At 38.6% G+C, this 26,862-nt stretch overlaps 1 long non-coding RNA gene across 1 annotated transcript in view; it reads left to right on the top strand.

Annotated features, from left to right (window-relative positions):
• Window positions 1-26,862, top strand: part of LOC142052416 (uncharacterized) — a 93,650-nt gene that overhangs the window by 60,068 nt on the left and 6,720 nt on the right. The window contains exon 3 of the long non-coding RNA XR_012658830.1: window positions 25,760-25,811. This is a non-coding gene — a long non-coding RNA (uncharacterized LOC142052416). The remainder of the gene's footprint in view (window positions 1-25,759; window positions 25,812-26,862) is intronic.

Raw genomic sequence — 26,862 nt, 5'->3', positions numbered from 1 at the left:
TTTACTTCAGGCTGAGGGACTGGAGGCTAAAGCAGGGGGCTTTAGCATGGCTGGAATGTGATGTCACGAGGGGCTTTTTGACTTCATTAATTACTTTGAAAGTGCTAAAAACAATTTAGTGCTATAAGGATTCCAAACAAAGGCAAAATATGTAGTTACATATAACCTTGCCTGAAGTTATTTTTCAGGGAAGAAGGTTCTCAAATAAAATTAATTAGGGAACTGCCATATCTTAAAAATCAAAGTTAGATTCCTTCGTTGAAGAATTAAGGAATTAATGCAATTAATTTCTCCTTGCCAACATTAAAGAAGCAATAACAATGAAGATTGGAAGTGTTTCATGGAAAAAGGGGATGGAATGTATGAATATTTTTTTTCTATTTAGTGTTCTGAAAAAATATAAATAATTCTCTAGTATTTATTTTTAAATGGTCAATCTTAAAGGAAGTCAATGTATTAAATACACATTAACATGTACTGTAGCTGTTCTGAATTTGCTGCATAATAGTGTCTCAGCAACCTGGATTTCACTGAAGGGGAAGTGGAGCTGAGTGGAATATTTTCTAACCTTGGGCCTCAAAAGTGATTTTGAAGACCTGTGCAGTGCCACCTGTTCGAGTTACTAGATAATCCAATTACTGTATACTTAATATCAAAGAGATATGAAGTGCAAAGCCTGATAAAGTTACTCCAAAATTTTGACACTAAACTAAATCTGTAAGCTTGGGCATCCTGTAATGTGTCTGTGGCTGCACTGTATAAATTCTAGCTTCTAATTAGGTACCTCCATCCCCCATATACCTACCCATGTCTGTCCAAGGGGGAATGTGTGATTCAGCACAGGACTTAAATGAGCTGTGAAGTTGCCTAAGGTAGCCCTTAGAAAATGCTGAAGAGAGGCACACAAGGCACACAATATTTCAGCTAGCTTCTACCTAGGGGACTGGCTAAGGGGTAGATGGTCAGTGCTGGTAAGGCTGGAAGGAAGCTGTGTCACACGGTGATGGAGCCCAGGAGCTCAGGGCAGGGTGATGAGTGCCAATGCAGGCTTCACTGGGTATTAGCCATGCAGATGTCCAGCCCTTGTGCAGTGTAACCTAAATGCAACACATCAGCAGTTCACTATTGCACAGAGAGGCTTGGCACATGAATGGTAGGTTTGGTACATGAAATCCATTAAATGTTTCTGAAGTGAGTGGGGTATATTGCAGGGGCTGACCGCTCACGTCCAGCTCACTGATTTTTGTTACTGAATCTGTCTGTCAAATAGTTAAGCACAGTGAATAGTAACACAAATTAGATGTCTGCAAAAGTTCTGTCAAAACTTCCAGCAACTCAGTATTTTGACAGTTGCAACTTAGAATATATAAACATGGCAATTTCAGAGCTGATCATCATATGGAGTAAGTACATTTCTGACTTATTTTTATACTATACACTTAGATAAGTTTATAATGCCTCAGCAACTAACCTAAATAATTTTATTTACTTAATCAATATTTTGAGAAAAAATAAATTATTTAGATTCTGGGTGCAAAAGCTGATCTTTCTTCATCATTCAGACCAGATTCAGAAATGATGCAGTTTTTGCTGTCACACCCTTTCCTCTTGTGCACACAACTGCTGTTGGACTGGAAAGGTAATTTGTGCCATGTGGCTATCTCAGAGATCATGGATGTAGAATTAGGTAGTTTAGATTGTTTTATCACAGCCAGCATGTAAAGATGATAAAGCTAAACATATTCTTAACTCTATAGTCCAAATTTATTTATCAGCTCTCTAATTTTGCAGTGCCTAATAGGAAATAGTATGTACAGATCTTCATTCAGCTTGGATTTTGAGTGTTTGCCTGAAGACATTTTTCTTGTGTTTTTTTAATATGGGGCAAACAGTTGCCCAACAGCTTAAACCTGGCTTCTGAGCAGAGTCTCTTCTCTTGCCCATCCATGCCTAAGCACTGCTATCATCCTCCACCTGTGAAGGGGCAGAGGTTTTTGAAGTTTTATCTAATTTAGAACAAGGTCCAGACTGATGCTACAGTTTTCTGCTGAATGCCCTAACAACACTGGTGTGAACTAAAAATTCATAACTAATATGTTTACTGTACAAAGTCTGGATCTGATAGGTGTGATCCAAGACTGAAGATCTGGGTCAGAAGTGTTGGCTGAGCAAAACCCAGGCCTTAGTTGCAAACTGTGTATGCTCAGAGCTTAATGTTGCAAGGGCTGACATAGTTTTCAGCATTCAGATTGAAAATGTTGAAGTACTGGGTTATGTATCTTGCTGACACTTTAGTAAATAAGTGCTTGATTCCTATTTTGAACTTTTACAATTTATAAATTCAATACTTATTTCAGTAGGTTTCTCAGGCTAATACATTTTATCATACATATGAGATGTGGCACATATGGGTGTTTCTCTCCCAAATTTAAAACTGGTCACGGCTGCCCCTATTTCTGCCAAAAAACTTAATTTGTTTTGTAGTTGCCGAAAATAATCATATGCTCTTTAAATCAAGAGTTTCATCTACTTCATGTCTCTGTTAACTTTCTGAAATATCCAGCTTTGCCTAGACAATTTCTGCATACAAACAGGCTTTTCAATATGGGGATAGAGAGTAAGCTGAAAATATGAAGTGGTAGAATAAGAATTTTAATGGAACTCACTGGCACGTGGTTCTAAATAATAATTTATTTTCCTATGCTGGTTGCAGGGTCATCCATGTGCATGAATTCAGTTTTGAAAAGCTAACACACAAAAGAGAAGATTAAGCATCAGCTCACTAGTTATAGTTTAGTCTTTGTTGTTTGGTCTAGAAATGAAAAAGTCAAGGAGGACTGTAGGTAGTGCCTCTGCTCAGTAGCCTGAATAAAAATTTCCCCTTTATTTATTACACTCAAGTCTTGTGTTCCCTGCAAGAAATGCCAAAGGGAGTCCTTTTGTTTGGCAGATGTCCTATTATGAGTGTCCAGAGGCTGTAAAAGTGAAAAAGAGAGAAGTTATGGTATATTACAGACTGATCAGGCAGCAGAATTAAACAGGTCAGTGATGCTCATACTACAGATGCTTTCTCCCTCCAGCTGCTTTCAAACACAAAACAGTTGTGCAGGTATTTATTGAATCAAATGGCTGGAGTAATTTTGCAATGTGAAAAGGATATAAATAGCAGCTGCTAGTTTATGAACATTATTTGTAACTTAGAGAACTGACATCCCTGTTTTTTGATCCCCTCATTAGGCAGAATATGTAAAAGTTGTATTTCATTTGCAATTGACTTTAAAATCACAGAGTGTGTATTTCAGAATGATATTAAAAAGATTTTAAATACCCTTCAGAGCTTAGTGCTCCTAAATTGGTTTGCAGTGGTAACTTTGGAAGTGTTATAGATCATAGAAGTTCACAGGACACAACCTAGTCACTGCTTTATTCTGCCTAAGTCAAATCTTCAGGTGGAGATGTGTGTGCAGCCTGGGATCCTGTTCGCTCTGTGCTGGAGAACAGAGGACTGATCACATACAAGGGAGATCTTTTACGCAGGATGACTTGGAGGAAATATCTGAAAATCATGTATTAACAGGAGATGTTTCACTATGGAATGGTGCAAAGTGTAGTAGCAAATTGTCATAGCTGTTCACCCATAACCTCTAAAGAACTCTCATAAGGAATGCAAACACAGCAGTAGTATCTAAAATGGATTCCAGAGAGTTATGAGTCATTAAGTCTGTTTTCCATACTAGGAAAACCGTTGTAAACAATAATAAAACCAAGAATGAGTAGACACAGATTCAGTGGGAAAGCCACCACAGCTTTTGTAAAATAAAGTGTCTCCTCACAAATCCATTTGAGTCCTCTGAAGGAGTAAAGGATCACATGCATAGGGTTGCTCTGGTTGATATTGTGTATGAAGATTTTAAAAAAAACCTTTGTCAGGAGTCCTTACTAAATCTTCTTAAAGAAATAAATCTATTTTGGGAAGAAAAATTATCAGGAAAGTTAAGAATAAGCATAAATGATCATTTTTTAGAATAACATGGGATTACTGATTGAGCCTCACAGGGAGTTGTTCCAGAACTTGTTCCACTTAAGATATTACTGAATAGTGTGGGAAAGGGATGAAGTGTGACTTGACAAAGACTGACGATGGTACAAAATTTTTCAGAGTCTTAAAGAAATAAAATGGAATCTAAAGAACTGCAGAATGATCTGATAATACTGAAAGACTGGGCAGACAAAATTCATGTTGATAGATGCAAAGTAATGCACTTGGGGAATATACCATCTAATTATATATACAGAATGGTGGGCTTTAAATTCGGCTCAGGAAGTCCCTAAACTGCTGACTGCCAGAAGCTGGGAGGTTTACAGGGAAATATCACTGCTTGTATGCCCTATATTTAACATGCTTTCCCTAACCATCTGCTACTGGCCACTGTCAGAGGCAGGAAACTGAGCTAGATGGACCTTTAGTCTGACTTAGTGCAGCTGTTCTTATATTCTGGGGAATGCAAGGGAAAGAAAGGAATTACGATTTTTTAGATAGTTGAGATTGCAGCTAAAATTGAATGAAATTTCACAAGGCAAAGGGAAAAGCACTTTTTTTTTAGCTCAAGGGGTTACTCTGCTGAATTTCAAAGGTCTGTAGCAAAAGTTTACGTTGCAAAGATATCTCAGGAAAAGGTCATAATCCTTCATAACTGAAGAGCAACCTAACCATTAAGACTGCATCTATTACTTAATACTGTTTGCTATGCCTTAGACATTACTCCTCGTAATAGCTAGGAATGATTGTTTTTCTTGAGGAAGGCAAACCTGTATTGACGGACTGGATGAAACAATCTGTTGTAAATGCTCTATTGGTCTACACTGTTATCTTAGCACATAGAGAGAAGCAGTGGGGAACCACAGCTCTGCTCTGAGAAGAGTTGAGGGACAAATACAGTAATGCCTTGGAGGTTGAGGGGAACACAGAGGCAGAAGTTTGTATGATGTGAACAAAACTGTTCTTTACTGCTCTGCACAGCAGAAAAGTTAAACTGGAAGGAGAAGTTTTGTAATATTTTAACATGAGTTCAATGTAGACCAGTTTCACCCTCCTTGTTTCCAGATGCTTGATGCCTTTCCAAACACAAGATGCCTAAATTAGAGGTATTGTTAGTGTAGAACACAGGTACCTCTAGAAGATGACGTTAGCTCACATAAGGTCATAATTATTTGCTGGCATTTTCCTTGCTTAATAGAAGTTGTGGGCAATTGAGCTTTTAATTTAGATGTATGGTTTAAGAGTCTGAAATTAAGTGGGATGAATCTATGTCTATGTGCACTTCATCCTTTTTCACTGTAGAGTACTTCAAGAGATGAAATCTGGTCCTCAGACCTGCACTGCAAGATGATCAATATCCACTTCATTCGCTTCAAGTAAATATCCTATATGCAGATAGGAAAGAACTTTTGTTTTGATGACAACAGCTGTTATTTCAGTGTAAGTGTAATATATCTCTCATGCTGTTTGGAGTTATCTAAGTGAATTAAAAATATTGTGTGCTTCATAATCTTCAACAGGTGCATACATTTTCTGTTATCCTGAAAGAAAACATTTTATTGGAGCATGCTAACTGGTTGATGTATTACGTAACATTGCTAGAGAGGAAGAAGTAATCATCATGAAATTAATAAACATATACTTCTGATTTTTCCAAACTCACCCATGATGAGAAACCATCTGAAAACCTACTGCTTGGCTACTAGAGCATATCATCTGAAGCTTCACTCCAAATTATTGTTGTCTGTTGTGTGTCTCTGCTGCGGATGGAGTTGGGAAGATGACAATGTATAGAAGTGTGCTCACCTGCTATTTCAGACATTGACATGAAGACTCTGCAATACTGCCCAGAAACCTTTCTGGGCTTTTTCTCTATATAGTGTAGACTTGAAATATCACAAGCCTCTTGATCTTAAGGGCAATGCTAAACGGCTTCTTTGCATTTCTAGGCTCTTGGCTAGGCTGTTATGTATGACATGGAATAGGTTGGTGGATAAAGGCTGGGTAATGCATAGTCTGCCTTAGAGATTCTCAAACACATCTGTTTACTGAACTCCATTTAGTTAGGTAGAATGATAAAACATTAAGGTTTTAACTGCCTGATAATTTGTTGTGAAATCCACCCTCTTCCAAATGGTGATTGCATCTCTATTTAATGAAGGGGAGTAGCCATCTTTCAGATCAGTCTAAACTGTAAAAAATGTTTATACAAGTGCCTGTAGCTCAGAAAAAGGTTGTTTTCTTCTCTAAATCCTGTAAAATATGCAACTGGGGTGGCTTTGTTCTTTATATTTGCAGTGAGACCCAAAAGGCTGAGGCATTAATTCTGTCAGTTTCATAAAGCATTTTTTTCCCCTAGAAGGTTATTGTTTTGCAAGAAAACACAATTAGCAGAGTATGTATAATTGTGGGTATGGCCTGTATTTCTTCCTTGGTGGGTCTCACTGATGGCAACATCAGATAAAAGAATTAGTAGGAATTGTGCCATAGCAATGCAGATCTCTCATTTACCTCAAGAAAGCCTTCTGCTGTCTTGTCAGCTGTGTAAGACCGTCAGCCAGGGGCGAAGAATCCTAACTTGCACTCTAATTTGGTTGAAACTTGAATGCATGGGAGGGCACAGCTACTACCTCTAGCCAAAGAGAAATGAGTCAACATGTTGATAGCTTGAATGAATAAGCAAATTTTAAAGGAAGAGTGATAACATAAAACTCAAATTACTATTCCCACTGCTGTCTTTTACAAACCCAAAATGCCCCATCTCACAGGAGTGTTGTCTTCTCTGGGTCTACGTGGTTTTACTCATGAGCTGTGTTTGCTTGTAAGGGAGCAATATAATCTATGTCCCTTCTCCTTATATTCTTATATATGTACTGAAATTCTTTAGTAATCTATGTAGCATGAACAGCAATTATAAAGGCAAATTCAGCACACTGTCTTTCACCTACAGATGAACACTGGGCTGGGAATGAGACATTGGCTAGCTATCTGTGCGTATGCTCAGCCCTAAATTTCTCTGCTTGACTTCCATTTTAAAAGTTCACTGCACTGGTTTCTGTGACATTTTTCTCACTTACTGGGAAAGAACAACTCTGTGCAGCATTAGTAACTTGGGCTGTATTTGAATCAGCTGTCATAAGAAGGTGGAGTTAAGCTGCATAAATGTATGTGTGCATAGGGGGAAGGGATTCTTTATCTGCTGTACAAAAATCATAAAAATTTAAAAGAATCTTTGGAGGTATCTTGACTGTGCCAGTGGCACATGCTTGGCATATGAAATGCTGGACATTTATGCCAGTGCATATTCCTAATTGCAATCTCCTTATCATAAACAATTACCATTAAATGCAGTGCATGGTGGAAGGGGGAGGAGGAAGAAACCCAGGTAGGATTGTTTGGATCTGCGCGAGTCTGTGTTTGCCTCAGGCTTAGTTAGCTGTCAAGAAAACCCCTGGAGCACCCAGAATTCACAGGCTTTACAGCTGATCATAATCAATAAAGGCAAAAACCCAAGCCGGGGAAAGTGGGCAAACATGTTGTCCTCTTGACCATTGCAGGATAAAACTGTATGCTGCTGAGTAATTGTGAAGAGTTATGGGGGTCAGAAACAGACACTGGCTTTAGGCATCTGTAAGTGGTGCATGAAGCTCTGATCAAAGTGAGGTGATCACTGTGTGAGGCTGATATCTGCTCTTCCATGGTCAATAAGGATGTTTTGTTATTTGTGTCCTTTGGGCTCCTGTGTTTCTTTGCATGGGGGCACAGGATGCTCCCCAGGGGAGGGAAAAAGCACAAAAGGTCAGGCTGCTGCTTGATGAATATCAGCTAACAGTGAGTATTGGCAGTGCTCTCAGCAACTCCTGGTGAGAGAGAATCGCAGAAAGAGCAGTGGCTCATGTGCATGAGTGTAAAAACAATCATCTGCCATACTGCAGCAAATCCAGCTCTCTTTAAGATGGCTTTGGAGAAGGCACAATGATGCTGTTCTTAGTCAGTTTATCTGTCAAAGTGATCTAGATTCTGCTACCCTTTGTGACATGTAGTATCTTGTTCCATGCTTTGCCTTAATGAATTTTGGAAAGTAATTACAGAACAAAAATCAGATTACCATTGTTAAATGTAGCAAGGCCTTTATAAGTACAATGTTAAATACAGTAAGAGAACAACTTTCTTCACAACATGATCCTGACCTAAGGTTTTAAGGATCATGATGAAGTTAACGTGACTTAACAAACTCTAATACATTAGGTGAGGATGCTGCAGCCTAAACAGTCTGCACAGTTAAAACTTCCAGCGTAAGTCAGATGATTCAGTTGAGCATAGAATGCTAGGACCTATGGTAAAGTTAATTATTTCTCCTGTTTTAAGAATACATTGAGGGCCAGTCACCACAGAGCAGGTGATGCAACTTTGTCATGCATCGAAGGCGTGCACATTAGAATCACTATATAAATATGTCCCTTGATGCTAATGTCTTTTATGGTCTTGCTGTTGATACTTTATGTTTGCACTTCCATGCTATCGATAGATGAGAATTATAAGGAGCCACGGTAATATTGCAAGTTTGGGATAAAAAGTAGAGGATGTGACCTCAAGCAACTGATGCTTTGTAATGCCAGAGGATAGGTGGATCAATACTTTGAACTGTGGATCTCCAACTGTTACTGGAAGCATTATTTAAAATGACTCTTTCTGTATGTGCAAAAAGGTGCTAGACCCCTTAAGAGAGAAAAGATTTTGATGTCTTGGCAGGTAATTATGACAGTTCTGTATTAATAAATGACTTGCCTCTATGCCTATGAGAAATTCAATGCTTTTCTATTCTTACACAGACAGATCACACCCTGGCGCTCTATATTAATCTGTTTTCAGTGGATTGACATTTGAGTACTTTTGAAAAAGGACAGGATTCTGACCCTGACTGAACAAATCCTGCAACCCCAAGTGTCTGTACACTTGAATGGCTGAGCTTATCTTTATATCATGTATTCTTGTTCATCATACTGCAGGGCGTATGTTTGCCAGCATTTCTGCCTCTCACCACCCGGGCAGGGTGGGCTTGCAGCCAACTCATTATCTACCCTCCTGTCACAGTGTCCATCCTCAGAAAGACTGGTAGTATTAAAACCTTATTGCCGTGGAAAGTTTTCTTAAAACCAGTTCCTTAGAAAAGATAAGCATGCAGAAATATGAATTTAGGTGGGGCTTCATTCTCATGGATTTTTATACCAGAATGAAAAGGGTGGCAGTGGAAACTGTGAGGAAGGAAAGGCCAATAAAATATGGAGAAGATCCTAGCCAGCCCTCTCATTTAACACTTGGTGGTTGTGATTTTGACTGATTTAATTGAATAGCAATTAACTGAGTCAGATTTCTTGGTTCCCTGAGAAAAGGACTTGCAAAAGATCAGTGTTGCATCATTTGATACTACTTAGATAATGACTATAGATGTGTAGGTGGTTTTGAGCATTCACTATTCCTCATGAGGATAATAGGCAGCATTTTGTCCATCTTAAGCTAGATCTTTGCTCCCTTCTGAAGACAATATCCATGTTTTTATCTGGGAGAAGTTTGGGAAGGAAGAGATTTCTTGTTTATCTTCTTTCCTGGAATAGTTATGACCTGTTATAAACAGTTGGGGTGGTTGTGACTTGCCTTCCAGTTGTTCATGGAGGGGTCTTTGTTATATGGATCCCACAGAGACATCAATTACTTCCTTAACCTGTGACAAGTGCCTTTAGTCCTATGATTAAAAGCATTTGCCACGGAATTAAAATCTGTTGCCTGAGCTGTGATACACCTTCTTTATTTTTTCTCATGTTAAATACGTATTTTAAATTAAGACAATGCAAAGAGAGGAAAGTAAAACCTTGGAGAAAGCTTGAGTTAGCGTCTGCCATTTTCCTCAGGATTTATAAGAACAAAACCCTTTTTGATAAATATACTGGAAAAGCAGGGGAATAAAGCACAAACTGAGTGAATATGTGGAGAAAGCCCGCACCTCTCACATGCTGCCCAGTTCTGCGGCCCCCCACTCTTTGATGGAGTTTCCTTCTGGACCTAAAAATCCTCACTGATAAATAGTCAATTGTAATAAATATGTGCTCTTTAAAAGGGTTTCTTTTAAAAAGTTATCTTTTTCAGTTAAGAAAGAAAGCATTTGGGGAAAAAAACCAAACCAAACAACCCCCAAACCAAACATTTCTTTCTCTCACACACCACTGCAACCAGCTGTAATTGTAGATGTGGAAATCAGAGACTTTATAGGCCCTCCAACAGGCACTCAATTTTTTTTTTTTTGAAAAGGGAACTTTAAGGTTTTCCTAGTCTAATCTCTAACCATATAAAGGACTAGTATTGGAATATACTGTGAGCTTGTTCTAAACTTTCTGCTTTATATCAATGTCCTAGTGAGTCTTTTGCTCAGAGGAGTTGATTTAAATGACGACAAAATTCAAACTTTAGCTTCAATGTTGTTTTGCCTTAGTTTCTCCAGGGCTTTTTCTTCTACATGATTCATCTTACCTAGCTTTATTTTGCCCCAGTATTACTGTCTTACTCATATCCTGAGATGGAGTTTATGTTAACACAAGCTGTAAGAAATAACTTTCTAGCCCTTTGTGAGGTCCTGGTAGTTATTAGAGGACCAGACAGCCTTAACCTGAGCCCCAAAGTAATCACTCAGAGTCAGGGAGTCTGAGAGAATGCTGTCTTTTCATTCAAAATTGTGTAAAATAAGCCACTGCATAGTGTTACAGCCTGTGCCAAATGGTGAATATTAGAGGTTATTGCAGGAGCTGTTCCCTGTGAAGGACACTGTTAGTTTTGAAATGTGACTTAGTGGCTTTTAGTATTTTTTGGTAGAGGCTGTATTTGTTGTCTGCTTGTAACCCATTGAGTTATAAGGGTGTAATAAAGAGTGAATATTTCACTGAGAGTCTGTTTGCTTAAACTTTTCAATATTTCTGCAGAACTGACAGAGATTCTGTCTTCAATCTTATAATTAAAAAACAAATCCATAACTTTTATCTACAGTATAACTGTCTTGAAGAGACAGAACTAAGTTAATTAAAATGCCATTAATTTTCCTTGGATTGCTTTTGAATTTTTCTTAAACATGTGACCTAGTAAAAATGAGCTCTGAAAACTGTTGACTAACTAAAAATGAACTTAAAATTTGGCTGTTCCGTGATTATCTTCATTCTTAGATATAAATACACTGAGGATTTCTTAATTTGAGAGACCAGGAGCACTACCTGATTTAAGCTTCTTGAAACACAAAGCCGATTGTCTAGTTGGATTTTTTCCCGAACTGAAGACTTTTCAAAATATACATTTTACAATAGTTCTGGAGCAGTAAAACCAGCTGGGATTGTTTGGAATGAGTAACTACTTCAGAAGTTAGCCAAGTTCAAGGGTATTCTTATCTGCTTTACTGTTCCAGCCACAATTTCACATAATTTTGTTACTTCATAGAGCTGACATCTCAAAACATATTTCTGACCACTGTCAGGCAGCTTTTCAAGTTCACACATGAAACCCCCTCAAGTGCAATGCACACTGAAGCAGTTTTCAGCTAATTTAGTTTTAGTGTGGAAGCAATGTAGTCTTTCCGCCATAGTGGGATTTACCTTACTACTCAGGTTTTTTTTTTTTCTCCGCTAGGACCCACTCAGGCCTCTTTTCTCAGGCAGAACTTCTATAGGGAGTAGAACCAAACATTTGCTTAAGTCAGGAGTACTAAATGAGGCAAATATAGGATGGAAGAATTACAGCAACATACCCAGGAGAGTCATAAATTAGCAATTGCAAAACATGACAGTTCTCAGTGGCAGGAATCTTTTTTTCTCTTATATAGCTCAGAGATGTAACCCTGGCAAGTAGGTTTGTCTTTCTAGAGATTAACTTGTAGAGTACTGAGGTAGCTGATGGAGACCAGCCCCAGTGTGTTGCATGGCACAGATGGCTTGCTTTCTCCATAAATGAACCTTAGTTTTTTGAATCTGGCAGAATCTGTGTTAGAAAAAATTTCCAAGCTCAGTAGCAGCACTTCTGTGTACAGTGGTGGCTTACATCTGTCAAAGCTTGTCTCAGGGCAGTGGAGGCAGCTTAAAAGTTCCATCATCAGCACAGGACATAAATACTTGGCTACCAATACATTGTACCTCATAGGTTTTGGCCCACTTGTATGCTGAAGGTAGCATACAGGGCACTGAATATTACAGGAATCTGTCAACACATTCAGTGCATTATTTATCATTTTGTTACTATGGGTGTCAGTCAGTCCGGTTCCTTCCTGGTTTATCTTCCTGCCGTACCCTCTTTACTATTTTTTTTGCATTGAAATGCATGAAGAGAGCAGTGATATGTGATGTCAGTGCTGGAAATTTCAACTTCATTCTAATGATAAAGGTTCTCTTCTTTCAAGCATCTAGGTTGCTGTCCTTTTCCTTGCTTTGGATACTCAGTCCATGGTTTGAGGAATCCAAACACTTGTACAAAGCTTTAATGGATTGTAACCTACAAGTTTGTTCTCCTTGTTTTAACTTCCTGAAGTAAAGTAATAAATTACTTTGTTAAACAGTCAAAAATGGTGCAAGATGGCTATTAATGTTATAGCAGTAATGCTAGCCAAAATGTCTCCACCTGAAGCTGTATATAGAAATGAAAATCAAAGGCTTAGTGAAATATAGCAGACATCACTGAATGATAGATTTACAATGACTGTCTTGGATAGATTTCTCTGAGATTTAAAGCCAATGAATATGGTTTATCTGATTGTAACTTTTCCAGAAAAATAAAAGCTATGCATGCAGTGTATGCTCCTTCATAGTATCGACTGTTTTTGGCATAGTTACTAACACAAATGGATTCTTTTTCTCCTACCTGATGAATACCATAGTAATTTCTGTGACCAGAACACTAGGCATTTTGATTATCTGCTATCAGCTAACAGTTATTTCCTGCTACTGAAAGACACTTGCCAAATAAGTTTTTACAAAGTAGATACAGAACTCCTTGTTTTGGAGTTTTCATGGTTCTACTGAAAGCCTCCAGGAACCGAAAAGAAGATTTTTCTAAGTCCTTGCTGAGGGATCAGCATAGCTGTAATAAAAGTATATGTAAATCCATGGTGAAAGATTTGAATCTGTTGACAATAGCGACCACTTGTTTTTATTCGTAATTCTTGTTTTTATCTGGAATTTATAAATCTGTGAATTTAAAATAATTTACTTGAATTTTTGATCAACAAGTCTCTGTATCTCAGAACAATTGCCACACATGATGTACAGTACTTTGTGGCAGCCTTACTAGGGGAGTGATAAAATACTTTCATAGTTTTATGGAAGACTGAACTGTTCACCAGGGAGGGTGTCAGGATGGTGGGACTAGGTTCCTTTCAATAGTGTCCAATGACAGGACAAGGGGCAGTGGGCACAAGTTGGAACACAGGCAGTTCCACCTAAACATGAGAAAAAACTTCTTTCCTGTGCGGGTGCCAGAGCAGTGGCACAGGCTGCCCAGGGAGGCTGTGGAGTCTCCTTCCCTGGAGACATTCACACCCTGCCTGGACGCGTTCCTGTGCCCCCTGCTCTGGGTGTGCCTGCTCAAGCAGCGGGGTTGGACAAGATGATCTCTAGAGGTCCCTTCCAACCCCTCCCATTCTGTGATTCTGAAGTAGGTGATTTTCATATTTGTGCTTTTCAACCTCTTGGAAACACATTTGCAGGTTTTTCCTGCTAATTGTTCTTTGCATGAAGACTAGGAACAGCCAGGAAAAATGAAGAAATAAAGCAGAGTATCTTTTATAACTGCATGAATCCAGGAATGAGGGCCTTACGTAAAAAGCTGGTCATAATGAAGCTTGCCATTAAAATTAATACACTTGGCTGTACATTATGTGCCAGATGAAGGGCAGCAGGAGGGTTTGGTGACAGCAAAAATCAGCCTGGATTTATAAAAAACCTTGGAGAGACTAAATATCCACAGTATTCATTCTTGCACAGTAAAGTTCAGAATGGAAAGTGACATTGAAGTGCCTGAATATGCACACATGTACACATACATGTGTGTTCATGTGCTTACACCTTCCCTTCCCCTGCCCTTAAATTAATCAGCAGAAGTGGCTGCAGGGGTTTCTACTGGTCATTCCAGTATCAGCTGGAGTGTTTTCAATGGGGAAGGAAGATGCTTGGGACAAAAGGAGTATTCTTTCAATACATGTAGTACTTTGAGTGGTGGATGAATTGCTTTTGTTTCTATAAATGTTTCCCAGTGATGCTATATTAAGAAAAATACACTGGTTTTTGTTTTAGGATTTTTGAAAAACAGCAAGTCTGGGATAGCTTTACTTTTAGTATCTGAATCAGAGCGAAGAGTCTTGAACTGCTAACCTCTTTGAATGACACAGGCATGAAACGGATGCGTGTATCCTTTCACTGTGCTGAGATATTGGGATAATTGTTCAACATACAGTTCCCTCTCAGTGCTTTTCAGTGCATTTTGAATGAAGACACTGTGAGGACAGCTGATTTTAATCTGAGAATCCACTTTAAAGGGACTCAGGAGATTCAGTGCTTATAGCGGAGCTAAGTGATACAAAGTATGACTTACTCCTTAAATGGGAAGATGAAAATGAGAATCCTTAGATAAAACAGGGCAGAAATAGATACCTGCTAATCTTCCCCCAGGCTCAAAAAAAGACCCAGTGAAGAGTATGGAAGGAAGCCGATGCCATATAGGACTGTCCTTTATCAGCTTTTTGTCATTCATTTCAGTGGACCTGAACTCCATATTCTAACTCTGGGAATACTGAAGGACTAGAAAAATGTCATATAAGGGGAAATGGGGTCTTCCTGTTGGAACAATTAATTTATTGGCCTGGATCATAGAGCCAAGAGCTCTGTAAAAGTTGTAACAGCTAGTAATGATGCATGCTTAGGCATAACTTGTATGTGTCTGTCTGTGGCTTTTTACATCTATATGTTTTATCACACAGTTCTAGCTCCTTCTTTGGGGGTTTTTGGCTTCACCTGTCTTAATGTTGCACACAAGAGATGGGCCAGATTCTTACTGGGACTCTTGGAAACTGGCATAATATAAACAGCAAAGTAATAATAACTTACCAGAAAGAATCACGCAGTCAGAATAGCTTTGCTCTGCTTTCCTTTGTTGTTTTATTTGTACAACAGGTTTACAACATTGTTTTGTGAGGTTCCTCTTCTCACCTCGTGTGCATCTTCTGGTTCATATCAAGGGTACTGAAAAGTACCTGACAGGGTTCAGAAGTGCTCAGCAATCTCTCTGTAGAATGAGATTTATGACAGTGATATTGATGTTGCATAAGTAGCTGACAAAAGCACCTCCTGAAAGAAAGAAGAATAAAAGCCCAAACCCCCTCTATAATTTCTCCAGGAAAGGTTGGCCTTAAGAATCCTGCATTTGGGAAGTAATGAAGTTGAAACCGGTCTCTTAAAATAAATAATGTGGAGTATTTGATTCAGTCCTTTTTGTTATGTACAGTACTGCCTCCCCAAGAACAGTACTATCTCTGAATTCACTTCTGTCAGATTACCTGCTGAGGAGTTGGGTCAGCGGCAGCATCAACAGTAGAACACATACAGTAGAAGAGCACATCTTGGTCACTGTGTAGAACATGTCTTTGCTATGAGTCAGATGAGTTGTATGTTAAAAGTTGGGCAGGTGTCACCTATTTCATGTCCTCCTTTCTTCCCTCAGAAGAAAAGAATATTTGCATACTTGTGGTTTAGCCCCAGACAACAACTGAGCACCACACAGCTGCTCACTCACTCCCCCCACCCCAGTGGGATGGGGGAGAGAATTGGAAGAGCAAAAGCAAAATAATTCATGGGTTGAGATAAGAACAGTTTAATAATTAAAATAAAATAGTAATAGTAATAATGGTAATTATAATAATGATTATTATTATGATGATAAAAATAATAATGATAATATAATGAAAAGGAAAATAAGAGAGAGAAATTAAACGCAGGGGAAGAAAACCCAAGTGATGCAACAGCTCACTACCCCCTGACAGACACTGCCTGTCCCCAAGCCGTGATTGCTGCTTCCCCTGGCCAACTGCCCCCAGTTATACTGAGCATGACATCATATGAAATGGCATATCCCTTTGGCCAGTTTGGATCAGCTGTCTTGGCTTTGCCTCCTCCCCTCCCGGCTTCTTGTGCACCCGGCAGAGCATGGGAGGCTGAAAAGTCCTTGACTAGTGTAAGCACTACTTAGCAACAACTAAAACATCACTGTGCTATCAATCAACATTATTTTCATTCTAAATCCAAAACACAGCACTAAACCATCTACAGTGAAGAAAATTAACTCTATCCCAGCTAAAATCATGACAATACCACAAACTATGCAGCAATAATTTTTTTTTTATATTCAATGTCCTTTTTTTTTTCTTCTTTTGACTCCTTTTTAGTTCTTAAACACTGGTTTTACTGGCAACCAGAAGAATGAGTTTGAAGTGGAAGCAGGTTAGGGTGATTGAAAAGATCTTGCGTGTCCTGTGGAATGGTCAGAAATGCACAAGAAAATGATGAACTGAAGACAGAAAATCGAGATCCAGACTTCCTCACAGAAAGTAGGGGCTAACTTGATTTTTGTCTGAAATGCCTGGGTGCTGCCTAGCAGAAATTAAAGAGTACATATGGAATCAGAATTGCATATACTTGAAAAAAGAATTTTAAAAGCCTTAAAAATCTGTTTCAAATAATGAAACAAAATCTAATTTTTTCCCATAATTTCAGAGCAACAGAGGGCACTTTCATTCTATCTGAGTTAATTCTGTCTGCTTGACCCCTCAGTCTTCTTTCTTAAAGGGGAAGCTTTTAAAAGCCTTGTGTACTAGAGTTAGCTGGGACCAACATTTGACTAGAATGATGATTTCGAACAGAAAGTTGATATGGTCAGGTTGACAATGATATTTGGATGGATTTTGTCACAGTGATTTGGCATGAGTCAAATACAGGGCTGATGGGAATATTTCCAGGACAGAAAGCATTACAGAATCTGTGCTGATTTATACTACCTCAGCCTTTGACTTTCAAGTACTACTTTCTTCTAGAAGAAATTTCAGACCAGGAGCTATCTTGACAAACCATTTTCAGTGGTTCATACTGAACTGAATGGTTGCTATGGTCACTTCCAGCTCAGACTTCATTTGAACTTTGATTTTACATGGGTGGATAGACACATATTCTCGTAACACTACAGGTATATACGTGTATGACTGCCCTCACCATCCCAGTAGGCCTTTCACAGGCTTGAAGAATATTGTGCCTCTCCAACAACCAGAGATGAAAAATCCAGCTACTTTTGAACCCTTGTAAAACATAAAGCCAGAGGAATGAAACAGCTGTAAGACTGCTTTTGTCTGTGTTGTTACTGGAGGTGAAGGAAAAGACAAGGAGAGATATGGTTTTGTTTTTATAGAACACAAAATTAAAGGTAGCTCTGAAAATACAAAAATAACTGCTCAGTTAGAAAAAGGGACATAATTTTTGTTTCCAACATGACTTCTAACATTTTTCCAAATTTTTCTATCAGCTGTCTTCATCCCCCTCAACTCATGAAAGAACAGTACCTGCATGCTGATATTCTGCTGTCCCACATATTGTGTGTTTCTTGTATTTAACTTGTGTGCTCTGCTTTGGTAAATACACAATGCAAATGAAATCTGTACTCTTTAATTCAGACAGGAATACAACTGTTGACGCTAGTATGCAATGATAATAAAATATGAACTAGCTTTAGCTACCAAATAATGAAACCTTTAGCTACTTACTAATGAAAGAATGAAAGAAGTTTTATGAGAGCAGAGGGAAGCAAAGGAATAAACCTTTTTTTAGCAGAAAACAAATAAAACTCCCTGGATCAAATAAAAAATAGTTTTTCAGGAGGAGCAATATTGAAGAGAATACTGGAATCAAATGTTCTTTTGCATTTCTCAGTCCATTTTAGTACAGGAACTCAGGAATAACCCTTATTTACTGCCTCAGTTGCTATGTGGTAGTAGTGGATCAGATTTTTTAGGCTCAGCATGTCAGGAATCTGACAGTATCAGGGATCATTAACAGAGTTTTATTTTCCCTAAATGGAATTTCTAGAACTGGAGTCCCCTACGGAGCAGGAGTTCTGAGCTTGTGTCTTTATTTCCTGTCCTTCTGTGATGTAGGGAATAAAATGTAGCTTTGAATGTTTGTTCTTTGTTGAGTGCAGCATGGAGACGTTTGAGAATCAACAGTCCCTTGTGTTTACAGAAGTAGTCACTTCCCCACTGCATGCTGTCCAGGAATTACCACGCTAGTCAATTTAGGGTAAATTTGCAAAGTGGTGCACAAGGAGGCACACAGTTAAATCACATTGATGTTAATGGGAGTCATGCAGCTAAATCCCTGCACATTGCTTTGTAATTTACCTCTTTGTGTTTCTCAAACCTGCTGGCTCATGACTAATTTGTCTCTCTAATAGAAAAGCTCTAGTGTGTTTTGGTAGTCTGTGGTATGGACACAGTCTATCTATTTTTCACACTATATTTGCCATATAAATACTAAATACCATAGTACAGACATTTTCTATAGTGATTGATATCTTCATATATTTGCCTATATGGTTTTCTTGTAAGGTATAGAGTAGCGATAGTTAAAGCTAGCATCAATAACCACAGTCCTCAGAACCTGATAATCTTTCAGAAAGGAAATGATATCACTAAAATTTTTGAATGATAAATTAATCTCTCTTAAGAAAAAAAAAGAAAGGAAAGGGTTGTTTTAGTGAAAGCATAATGTCTTGAAAATTTACTTGATAATTTCTGAAAATATTTTAAACTTACTCTTTGGTCTCCAGAATGGCTTGGGCTAGACTTTCTAAATTAATTTCATTTTTCTGAAGAGAAGTGCTTTTAGGTTAATTTGTGGGAAGGAGCAACTGCAAAGAGTTACAGATGCAGGCTTAAAAGTGCTTTGCCTCTGTGCATGTATACATATCTTTCTTGGTGTTGTGGTGATGAGTACCATTGGCCATAGTCACACCACAAGAGAGTATGGTGCAAAGCTGCTCCAGCTAGCCATCAGATAGCCAAAACATCCATACCATGGATAGCCATGCAGGTATCAAAAGTAAAAAAGCCATGATGATACAATACTGCACCCATACTAGTTAGCTCTAGCTCCAGTGAAGATAATTAGTTCGGTTGCAGCACTCTGCTGATGTGGCAATACGGCTTCTGGTTCAAGAGCTGGCTCAGGTAGCACTCTCCAAAGACTCTTAACGCAACCCTTCATTGTATGGTGTAAGCATGCCCATAGAAATGCTCAGGAGATAATGAGTGACTCTATCTTCTCTGCAAGGTTTGGATGATTCCCAGTAAATGGGGCTTAAAACTGCACCATGAATGCCAAGAGGAAAAAGAAAATATTGCCTCATCTATACTGCTGAATCATCCACTGCATGGAAAATAAGTTATGAAATCATATCATTCAAGACTCTCATTAGACATATATGCAGAGCAGCACATTGAGGTGGAATAGGCAACCTGAAATAGACATTCCATAACTGCTCTGTTGGTCACTGGAGGGTCTGAAACATACAGGTTGGCAACACAGGTCAAGTTGGTAAACCTACCATTATCAGCAGGTTTACTGCTCCAAAGTACAGAAGCACAAACCTTTATCAGGGAATCAATTGTATGAGCATTTTGACCTAGGAAAAAGAACTTCCTCTTATGCTTATTCAAGGAAATTCATATATGTAGCTGTCAGAGTGTCATGGTTCATCCCCAGCCAGCAACTAAGCCCCACACAGCCACTCACTCACTCACCCCGCGGTGGGATGGAGGAGAGAATCGGAAGGGTAAAAATGAGAAAACTTGTGGGTTGAGATAAAGACAGTTTAACAGGTAAAGCAAAAGCCACATGCACAAGCAAAGCAAAATAAAGAATTAATTCACTACCGTCCATGGCAGGCAGGTGTTCAGCCATCTCCAGGAAAGCAGGGCTCCACCACGTGTAACGGTTACTTGGGAAGACAAATGCCATCACTCCAAACATCCCCCCTTCCTTCTTCTTCCCCCAGCTTTATATGCTGAGCATGACACCATATGGTGTGGGATATCCCTTTGGTCATTTGGGGTCAGCTGTCCCAGCTGTGTCCCCTCCCGGCTTCTTGTGCACCCCCAGCCCACTCGCTGGTGGGGTGGGGTGAGAAGCAGAAAGGGCCTTGACTCTGTGTAAGCCCTGCTCAGCAGCAACGAAAACATCTCTGTATTATCAACACTGTTTTCAGCACAAATCCAAAACATGGTCCCATACTAGCTACTAAGAAGAAAATTAACCCTATCCCAGCCAAAACCAGCACACAGAGATTTCTTTCCTTTCCCTTCCACCTTCTTTCTTGTTCTCCCTCCATTCCACTTGCATCTGAATGGATACTCCCAGCATGGAAAATACTGGCTGCTGCGATAAAGTTCAGGAAAGTCATAAGCAGCAAAAGAGGATTTTTATAAGCGAAAGTGAGGCAATTTTAGCCAATATTAGTGCAAGCTCTCCTTCAGACACTTTTCTAATCAAATAAACCAGCAAAATTTACAGTTAAAAAGAAGCTTATTAAACAAAGTCGTGATAGTGGTTGGAGAAGTGTCCTTGGGAGTTTGCCCCTGCATGCAATCTAGACAGCACCTCATCTAGTATTTTAGAAGGACCTTTTTGGTTAGGGATTGTTTTCTAGTTTTTCCTGTTTTTGAGGCCAGAGTGATATGGAATGTGGACTGAAAATGATGTGGACTTTTTCTAACTGGATGGAAAAATTCTCTCTTTCTTATTTAAAATGGCCCAATACTAGTTGTGCTGGGTTGACCTTGGCTGGATGCCAGGTGCCCACAAGCTGCACTATTGCTCCCCTCCTCCTCCCAAGATCTTGCCCACCCCCTGCCTACTGGTGATGGGGGAAATGTTGGAGAGATAGCCTTGATGCTGTGCCAGCACTGCTCAGCAGTAGCCAGAACACTGGTGTGTTACCAACACCTTTCTAGTTACCAATACAAAGCACTATGAGGGCTGCTGTGGGGAAAATTAACTCCGTCTCAGCCAGACCCAATACACTAGTCACTTGCAATTGCTAGAACAAATTGCTTGTAGAGTAGTTTACAGCACAGTTGTGATGTAGATGGAGAGACTGTCTTCAGCATAGAGCACTGGACTGTGCAACAGGAACCACTGCTAATAGGGTGACTGCTCTGTAATGCCCTCCTCCTCTCTATAGGCATGTGTGTGGTGGAACTGAGTTCTGCTCTGGAGGAGGAATGATCTGAAGGCCTTTGGGGAAAAATGTGGAATGGAAAGGAACCACCCGGAGAAGAGACTGAAGGTCAACATTATGGCATTGTTTTGGAATGTGGGTTATTCAGAGGGTAGCCAAGAATATGGAAGAGAAAAGGCAGGGAAACAAGTAAGATGAGAGTCATGGAAAGATGGAAAAGCAAGGTAGGGTTCATCTCAGCTAATGCTGAATGTGTCTGTCTGTTTGTCTATAAACAGATGCATCTTTCTGAGTGAGTTATCCTAAACTCTCTTTGTTTTCTCATTGGAGGCAAATATGATTTTTGACTTCCCTTTTAGAATAAATAGAATCACCCTTCCAGAAGTGTTTCTCTGTGTTCATTAACTGAAGGAAGTGTGAGCTGCTTACCTCAGATGTGGATTTAGAATAATCTCACTCAATTTGTTTTATTCTTAGTATATTTTAAACATAAAAAATCCACAGTGGTTAGACAAGAATTGGGCTTTTTTAACTTGTAGTGCGATGAAAAGCCTCCTAATTATCCTCTTCTGTAATGTATCTACACTGCATTCCTTGCTCTCACTTTGATTCCCTGAATAAGAAAGTTTCCGAAGAGTCATACGATTTTTACATGGGAGTAAGGGTGTTAGCAGGACAAGCAACTCTTTAAGTGGTGGTTAGAAGTTATTTATAAAAGCAACTATAAAAATACCTGTACATTTTCTTTTGCCTTTGGAATATGCAAGTCAGACTCTCATGTAGTCCTACAGAGTAAAAAGAATGGCAGACCCATTTATATTTGAATTAGAAAGTGGTCTGTAAATCTGTTTATTCTTGGCATTATCTGGCTTCAGAAAGGTTACAGGCATATGGGACCAGCCTTTCTCATAATGTTTTGATTTTTCTGTTTGACAATGTGATACGCTGACATATGGAAGAGTCTGACATATCTAGGTCCTCCCAAACATCTGGATGGAGTACGCAGCACTATTATGGTTCACCAAAACCTGGCTTCCATATGTTATTTCTTTCCACTTGGGTCTCAGGATTGCATCATGGGGTCTGGATTTGTTAATCTCTGCAGGCATCAAATCTATTCATAACAAGTGGTTTTGATTGACATGTGAGCAGCTGTGATAAACTGAAAGGGAAAAACTGAAATGCAGACTGCTGACTGTTTCTCAGCATTGCTCCAGCTTGTTATAACAGCAAAATCTGCTTTAAGAAAAATAAACAGTAGGAGCTTTACAAACTTCTGGTTCAGTGTTCTGAATAGAAAGCCAATGTTCTGATATGTTGCAGCCATGGCTAAAAGAAAAAAAAAAAGAAAGACTTAATTGAAAAGTAAAAGGATAACAGGGTTGTAATATAAAGGTGTGCAAGAAAGAGATGGTGTAAAGCAGCAGGAGGAAACTAAGGGACACTCAGCAGCAAGGCTCCTGTATTTTTGCCTATATTTTTGTGCTACTTATATTTTCTAACTGCAATTAAAGTTCAACTGTAGTTATGCAACAAATACAGATTTACTATATATATATATATACATTATATGTGTATATATATATACACTATATATACTATAAATCCAGAGAGACAACCTCAGCCACCAGGATTTATGTCAAAAGAAAGACAGAGACCCCATCCAGTTGCGGTGCTGCACAAAACTGCAGGGGTTGGAGTTACAAGGTAGGTCCCTTCTTAGTTTCTTCTGTGTTTTGGCTGTTCTTCAACTGTTACATCTCTGTTTACCAGGGGCTCCCCACATTACAATTTCTGTGTCCATGCAAGAAGATATTGAGATCTAACAGCTCAAAATATTCTAGTTTTGAAGACAGGTTAAGAAAATATGTTTAAGCTGATATTAATAAATGTTAATAAATATTACTGGAAAAGCAGAAAACCAGTCGGGGAAACTCAAGGTATCAACAAAAACCAGTGACCAGAAGGGTTAAAGTAAGTAAAGGATTTCTTAAATGTGTCAGTAACAAACAGTATTTCAACAATTCTGTCAGTTTCACACTAGATAAGGGTAGCAATCACAGCATAGAAAAGGAAGTGTTCAACAAATATTTTTTGATCTGTTCCTGAAGGATGATGTATTCCTATGGTAAAGCATTAAGGAAGTACTTTCTATTGAGCTAGCAGATAGGGAGGACCATAAACAAAGCCAATGGAGGTTAAAGATTTTTCTGAAATCAGCAGGACTGGCACCCTTCAGAGACCCAATTTGTTTCACTTCACAAATCTTGTAGCACTGAGGAACTTCAAGAGTCCTTCAGAAGTCAGTAAAACATGTTGGGATTGATTGGTAATGAGAGAGAAGTCAGTCACTGATCTTTGGCAAAAGTGGGGAAAGGCTAATCTAGAAAATAATAAGTGGTGGTAAAAATAATGCAATTAAAAAGATTTTATGAAAAATAATACATGTAAAACTTGAAATCTGTTTAATCAGATTACAGGAATACCTGATAAAAGTAAATATTTTGTCTAATGTAGTTGTCTCGCACATATGTTTTAGTGAAGTGCTTGATGAAGACTGTGAGCACCTATGTATCTTCTGTACGTAATAGTGGAAGGAGATGGAATCATTTGTAAGGCTCTAGCAGGAACTGTCCTCCACAAAAATTTAAGCACCTACATCTGTATTCATCTCAACTTCCAGAAACAATTAGTTGTTTAATACAAGCTAATAATCTAGTCTTCTACAGAGAGACATATTTGCCTTCAGAAGACAATTAAGCCGGGGGATTGGACAAGATGATCTCCAGAGGACCCTTCCAACCCCTGCCATTCTGTGATTCTGTGATCCCATTCTAAAATTGTTATCTGAATTAGGGTGCCTAAAATGGTCTGAAGGTACACATCTCTCCTTCCTTGCCTAGGGAGCCTGCACAAATCTTTTGGTCTAGATATCCAGTTTCAAGAGAGAAATCTAGCTCCTGACTTAGGCAGGATCCCACTTCCTTCATAGGTACTGTCTCCACAGTGACTGTGAAGACACTGTAGAAGTAACAGTTACTAGACACGCATTGGAATCTTAAAGTAAGTAGATTGGATATTTGGGTATTTCACAAAACCTCCAGGGCTTTCAGATCTCTTTTAAATCAGGAAGTTTTGAGAAAATGTTCAAATACATGATAGACACATGTTCCAACTCCCCAACCATTTAGCAAAATAACAAGGTGCTTTGTGTCCTAAAATATTCAGCTATGTTTCACTCTATTTTTAGACTCATGGCTTTCAAACAGAAGTTACTCATATGTTTGTCCAGCCACAAAAGAAGGTGAAAGTGATGTAGACAGTACACAAGAAGTATGGAAACTGTCAGGAAGAAAAGAACAGTCAACACCATATAGTACTCTGTAATAGAAATAAAAGAATGGTTTACTGATAGATCTCCAAGAGTTATGTATGGGAATTCATCATCCTGTGATGTGTTACTAGACCAAATATTTTTTAATACTTCTGTCAGCAATATGAAAAAAACCTATAAAATAAATGCTGGTAAGACATATATATCACAAAGACTAGTAGAGAAGTTATTAATAGGATAAATAAATAATGCAGATCAGTGTGAATTATTTGGCTAAGAAATGCTGAAAATATTGCTTTCTATACTGCCAAATAAAATGTCACACATCTCAGAAGAAAAAATGCAAGTTCATTTTACAGTATGTCAGTCTGGAAGGTGAGAAAGGCCTTACAGACTCAGGTGAAGACCTGTTTGAATATGATTTCACTGGGCTGCTACAAGGAAAAATGCATCATTGGATAACTAGAAAAAATTAGTCGTGAACAGGGAACGTTATACTGCAAATACAATAAGTAGCATCCCTGCCGTAATACCGAGTCCCGTTAGTGCTTCTCTGCTTTAGAAAGGGGATTAATAGGAATGATGGATTTGGAAGAGCTACAGTGATGATCCTCTGTCTCATAAGACCCAAGAGATTTGCATGTGCAGAAGAAGGGGAAGAGATGATTTTATTGCATCAACCATTATTTTCATGAGGGAGATGAACTTCAGTCATAAAAATTGGCCTAATCTGATCACAGTGGTGGGAAGAAAGCTAAAGGTAAGAGACTTTCATTAAATTAAAAGACTGCTGAAAGAACTAGAAATGAACTGAAAATATTAACAGTGAAAGTAAACATGGGGCTAATATTGTGTGAGCTGTGGCAGATTATCTATCACTAGAAATATTTTAGAATTATGAGTGTCTTTCTAAAATACGCTTTACTTCAGACAGACGCTGTGGAGTTGATGCAGAAATTAGTAGGTGAAGATCATTTCCCTTGATATGCAAGTGTCAGATTAGATAATCACACCACTTCTAGGCTTCAAACCTAGTAATTTATAAACATTTTGTAAAGGATAATATGTATTGTTACCTCTTTCATCAACAGCTTTGCTCCCTCTGAGGCCTCTGTTTCTCAAGCAGTACAGTCCTTTGACAAGGTAACGTCCTCATCTCAATTTTTAGATGAAAATATATTTTTTCTTTATATTTGTTGTTGCAGTTCTTTCACTGTTCATGCTCATTTCTGTGCACTTTTTTCTTCCTACTGTAATAGAGAACACTGAATTTCTGGAGGGATAATGAGATCTATTAATGTAGTAATAAAACCTTCTCCAGTATGTTCCATAATGAATTCCATAATGTGTTATTTGGGACTAAATTTAAGTACTTTGTGCTTCCTCTTGTCCTTATTCAACATCAGTTTAGCAAAAAAGCAGACTCACAGCAAAAGGAAATATCCAGTGGGCTCTACTATATTTTTTATATGATAAGTTTAGAGTAGGGGATTTTAAAGGAAGGATTTACACAGTGGAAGAAGATGTGAGTGGCATAGGAAATATGCTGGAACAGAGGAGCTGCTAATGAGAAAAGAAGAAATTAGACAAAAGACAAAAAAGTGTTTCTGCTCTGAGATATTAAATTAATGAATCTGCACAATCTTTGTCTCCTGAGACCAAAGTGAAATAGTTTTAAGGCTGGTCCACAAAAGGAAAACAATGTGACTGAAAATATGATTAAAGTTTTCATTAGTAAATAGACAATAAAATTAATAGCAAATTCTCCAGCAGAAGAAGCTTTAAGAGTGATGACACAGGCCATGAGATCAAAGATGATAAATAAAATGACTATCATTTACAGAGTATATTTGGCAGGGCTTCTTCCAGCATGTAGTGTCCTTTCAGATAAATCTTCAACAGAGACCAATCTGTTTACCTCTTAGTTTAACTGACCCTGAGCTCTGGAGTGAGAGAAAAATATTAGTACTTACACTAAGCCAAGAAGTTTTTTCTTTGAATGTTGGCAGAAGTATCTGCAGCACAATAGGATGCTCAGATTGTCTACTCTGTCTTCTGCTCTGCTCTCTACATGCTCTGCAGCTCCGAGGTTAAGTGCCGATAAATACGTTGTCGACCTTTTACACAGATTACCAGGTGGTGAAATTGAAAAAAGCTCCTATCAAAGATGACGGGTCACATACTTAATTTGCTT

The sequence above is a fragment of the Phalacrocorax aristotelis genome, chromosome 2 (genome assembly GCF_949628215.1).
Source record: "Phalacrocorax aristotelis chromosome 2, bGulAri2.1, whole genome shotgun sequence".
Lineage (NCBI taxonomy): Eukaryota > Metazoa > Chordata > Aves > Suliformes > Phalacrocoracidae > Phalacrocorax > Phalacrocorax aristotelis.
This window is presented reverse-complemented; position numbering and strand designations above follow the sequence as displayed.